This window comes from Dasypus novemcinctus, chromosome 7 (genome assembly GCF_030445035.2).
Source record: "Dasypus novemcinctus isolate mDasNov1 chromosome 7, mDasNov1.1.hap2, whole genome shotgun sequence".
NCBI classification, from domain to species: domain Eukaryota; kingdom Metazoa; phylum Chordata; class Mammalia; order Cingulata; family Dasypodidae; genus Dasypus; species Dasypus novemcinctus.
This window is the reverse complement of record NC_080679.1, coordinates 80,028,131-80,033,513: the sequence shown is the minus strand read 5'-3', so window position 1 is coordinate 80,033,513 and position 5,383 is coordinate 80,028,131.

Below are 5,383 nucleotides of genomic sequence, written 5' to 3'. Positions count from 1 at the left end.
GAACCTCTGAAATGCTTCCAGCCTAAAGCTCTGTTTACATCCTGAGATCACTACTTTTTTTAGAAATGCAATTGTGTTTTCAAATATGCAGTCTTTCCCTCTAGTAAAAATATTTATCATGAAGAAAAAATAGCGATGCTTTTGTCCTGCCAGTCATCCAATATGCTTCCTGTTGAAACTATATGCTCCAAAATGGCAGGCCCTGTGCCTTTTTTGCTCACTATTATATGTTTAGCCCTTGGCATTGAGCTTGGAAAATATTTAAGTGAAAGAATGAAGGAACTCTGATAATGAAATTCATTCTAGGGTGTTGCCAGCCCAGGACCTCCAGGCAACTTTACAACTCTTACTCTCCTTGCTCATCTTCCTCTTCATCCTCATCATCAGATCAAAATAATTGAATCTGGCATTCATTTAACCCTGACCATGTGCCAGGAACTATACTAATGACTTTACATGCATTCTCTTTTTGAAATTTACAACAACCTTGTGGGATAGGGGCTGTTTTCTTTGTAGCTCTTTAATAAGAAATTGAGACACTGAGATTAAGTTACTTGCTAATGGTCACATAACTTGCATAGTGGAACTCAGTAACAAATGCAAGTATTTGTCTTCAGAACTCATGTTTTAACCATTAAGCTATACTGTTTTCTCTGTAAGCCACGTTCATCAAGATAAGAATCAGTTTAAATAAAGATTTCTCAATAAGTGGATTGAATATCCTTGTATCACTTTGAAATTAGGCCTGGCCATGTGATTTGCTTTAGCCAATAAAATATAAGCATAACAAGCAATGTCACTTCTGGGTGAAAGCTTTAAGCACCAGTGATTTACCATGTGTCTTTCTCCTGAAGTGGTGATAACTGGAAGGGCAGGTCAAAATGGAGTTTTTGCTACTTTGAGTCTCCAATTGGTTAAAATGAGGTCCCTGCAGATCTTCATTGTTGGGCGTGGTTTCTAAGCAAGAAATAAAATTTTGTTGTAAAAACCATTGAAATTTTTGGGTTTTGTTACTGAAACACAACATTACTTACTCTGATACTTAGTTTTTGTTTTTCCCCCAAAGAATTTAAATTCTTTCCAGAATTTTCTACTTAAGGACATAAGTCATTCTCTAAGTATATAAAATTTTGTTGAATAATTAGTTTAAAACTACTTGAAAATCCCATATGAACTTAAAATGATTAAGGCTATAAAATAATTTAAAAACATAATTTCAATCTAATAATTAAAGTGATCCATTTTAGTTATCCTTGGTTAAACAGCAACAATTGTTTAGCAGTCTTTCTTTACCCTGCTTTCTGTATCTCTTTACTGTATCATTCTTTCTTGCATAAGTTAGTTTTTCCTTTGCACTTTCATTCTTTCCCCTTTTGAGATGGTTAATATACAGTCTCTGAAGATGAGAAAATTATCTCTAGCATGAAATCATTGGACAGGCTCAGCCTCAAATGCATTCAGATTAAGATTTCCACATAGTAGGCACAAGGAAAAGAAAATTATTAGGGCAATTGTCTTCCTTCAGCTGAAGACTTTAAGCTCCTTAGGGTAAGGCAGATTGTTTTGTACCCCTGCCCTTCTTTCCACAGTGCTTTATATTAACTCTGAGATACTTAAGAGAACATAGAGGTCATCAATTTCCAAGACCCACTGAGCCAAGAATACCTTTTCCAACATTTCTAAAGGTAAGTCTTTTCCTGACCCCTTCCTATGATAGGAGGCTCACCACCTGATGGACTGCTGATTCACTTTTTTGGCCAGCTTTGGACATGTCTCTATGAAGATATGGTTAGCCTTCTGGGTATTTTGGCCAATTGCCCCTAATTCTTTCCTGTGGAACTATACAGATCAATTCAAATTGCTTCCACCAAAACCCCTTCCAATATTGGAACATATATATCAATTCTCCTAACAATCTTTTCTTCTTTAGTTTCTTCCATACTTCCTACATGTCTAGGATACAAATGTCCCAGAGTGCGACACCTGCTCCTGACATGTGGCTCAAATTCTAGTTTCTTGGCCCTTTGAAATTCTAATACCATCACAACACCTTGCAATTCTCTTCAGCTTATATCCAATTGGCTTGATCATTTGTATACATTGCCCTCTAGCACCTGTATCAAAACTCTGGATCTTATGAGTTTCCATAAAATGTCACTGTTTTTAGGCAGTTTGAGTTTCAGTGTTTATGGAGGCGTTGTGACAAACCATCATGAGGAATCACAAGGCAGGGTACATGGCTTTCTGAAACCTTGTTCCATTCCTCTTTTTCTCCCTTTCTTCCTTTGTCCTCCCTTTCTCTGCTTGGTAAGAGCTAATTCTTCCACTAATCTCAGAAATAAAGGAAACTCATAAGAGACTGGTTGAATAATTTTCTAAGGAAAAAATTTTTTTATTGGCAAATAAAGCAATTAAACCCACATTTTAGGAAAAAAATCCAAATTTATTACTCGTAGCATGTATACTAAGTGTCAAGATTTCCATGAACTTCACTATCTTGATTGTCCTTCTCTGGATAAAAATATTGTTATTTTTAGTATTCTTCTTTAAATATGGTCAACTAAATGCCAACCTTTAGGTATGAAGATAAGGTAGAAACTGAAGGCTGCAAACATGGGCCTTCAGATGTGTTTGACTTGCCTGTACACTGTTTTTAATAAAGAAAGAAAAGGAGGAGGGAGAGGGAGAGGATGAATTTGAATGCCTAGATAGTTTCAGTTCACTTCTCCCTATTTTCTTTCATTTGTCCTGTTTCACTCTTTTATGTTCCTGTCTGACCTCTGAAGACCTTTGATTTTGGAATCCTTATTATTTTTATAACATAGCACATTCTTGTAATCCATGGATTTGATAGGTGAAGTTGTAATTATTCTCTAGCAACTTAGTAGGGCTCTGGTTCATAGTAACTTATAACCTTGTGGAAATAATTTGACTTGCCTGTTCTCTAATGCTAGTGTTTGGCACCAAGTCATTTAGCAAATGAGTGCACTTAACTAATTGCACAGCTTCTATATCTAACATGATCTTTTTGTTCTTTGTGTTCACATTTTTTGTTTTATGCAAGAAACCATATGCCAGATTATCTACGTTCTGGAGAATTCATGAAGGTCTTTAGGATTTAAGCTTCTCCAGTTTTTCTATATCTACACAGATTCCCATGCCTACATGAACATTTTTTCCAGGGATATCTGGCCACTCTTTTTATGTTTAAAAAGAAAGAAGCACAAAATTCTCTATAAATCCTTAGGCAAATGGTTGATTATTCTACAGGCAAGTTAGACTTTGTTTGCTGATGATAGGACAAGGAAGCCCATGATGACATGACAGATATTCCAAATGCTTTTATGTAGAGGGATTAGTCAAATACACAAGGCTGTGCTTTGTTCAAGTGATTTGTTGCTATAAAATATCAATAATTCCAAGCAAAATTTTAGGTTGGTTCCTCCTCCCACAATTTAACTAGATGATTGGTTAGTTTTCTGTTTCTTTTTGGTTATAAAAACCTTTGTATAGTAGAAAGTAGAACTTAGGCTTTCTGGCTAACAAATCAGATGTCCTGGCCTCCTAAAGGCTATTGAGCTATATGTACATATGGAAAATACCATCCTGGTTGTTGAACGTATTTGTGAAATTATAGACATGTAACTAAAGTGAATTTGGTCCTTAAGTGGAAAGCCCACAGTAAAATAATTTGGCTGTTTCTCTTTTTTAAAAATATTTATTTTTAAAAAATTTATTTCTCTTTTTTCCTTCAGTAGTTTTGCAACACATTTGGCATGCTTAAAATTTTAATGAGGTTCTGACACAAAGTTTGTAGGTTAATGAAAATTGCAAAGGGGAAATTAACATTAAATAGATTTTTTAAAAAGATTTTATTTTTATTTCTCTCCCCTTCCACCCACCCACCCCAGTTGTCTATTCTCTGCGTCCATTTTCTGTGTGTTCTTCTGTCTCTGCTTCTATTCTTGTCAGCGGCACTGGGAATCTGTGTCTCTTTTTGTTGCATCATCTTGCTGTGTCAGTTCTCCATGTGTGCAGCTGCCACTCCTGGGCAGGGTGAACTTCCTTTCACCTGGGTGGCTCTCCTTATGGGGTGCACTCCTTGTGCGTGGGGTTCCCCTATGCCAGGGACACCCCTGCGTGGCATGGCACTCCTTGCGCATATCAGCACTGCGTGTGGGCCAGCTCATCACATGGGTCAGGAGTCCCTGGGTTTGAACCCTGGACCTCCCATGTGGTAGGTGGACGCTCTATCTGTTGAGCCAAGTCTGCTTCCTGAATAGATTTTGATTCTTAGAGAAAAGACAGAAAATCCAACCAGAGATTTAGGTCACTTGGAATAACAGAGTAACTGATGATTGTCAGTTTCAGAAAAGGGTTTTCCAGAAATGTGAATTGTCAAGGTAGGAGGGTGGAGAAAGATCTGTCCCCTCTACCTGACAGGGCTGTAAGAAAGAGCTTTGGAGAGAAGAGTCCTATTGGAGAACTTCCAGTGAATAATATGTAGCCAATTTCTATTTGGGTTAGACAACTAACTCAGCTTATCTTCAAATAAAGATGTGAAATAAAACTAATTTTCATACAATTATACAGGACCATATAAGCAAAAACCAAGGGACTAGGACCTGGACAGCCAAGAACAAATACAGATTTAAGACAGCTTTGCCAACCACAGCAAGATGATTATATATTCATGGGGAACAACTGCTGAAACAAATTTACCAATATCTCCATACTATTCCCAGGATAAAACAGATTTCTTTAAATTCAATGAATTGAATGTTAAAATTGAATGCATAATTGTATATTTATTGTATATTAATGTATATTGTATATTAAATGCATAATTGTAGTTTAAACAATAAATAACTTTATTTGTACACTTAAAAACAGTAGTGGAAGTGTGATTGTGTGCCAGGCATCATACTATAGAATTAATTGTTTGCTATTATCTTATATAACATACTATTCTCACTAAAATAAAATAAGAGTAGTACTTTGCCTCATATGAAAGGTTATTTGCAATCCAGCTTGAGGCAACTTTTTGTTTATTGTTCCCCAGCAAATCTTCCTCACTATTTCCCTTTGCTCATGCCTTTTCAAACCCTATTCACTCTTCAAAGTCTGATTTCATTTCTGCCTCTTACTTGAAGCTTTCCTTGACTTCTCCAACACAAAATGACTCTTTCTGCATTTAAGCAGAAATCCCTTATTAACTGCAATATACAGGCATTTAAGTACTATCTAGTGTCATCTTGAGTGGTGCTGGCATGTACTATCATACGGCTTTTCATGTGAGTGCATCCTGCCCGCCCTGTAAGTAATTTTGGCTTCTTTATGTAGAACATGTACTATAATTTTGTGTGTGCAATTCTTGAGGATT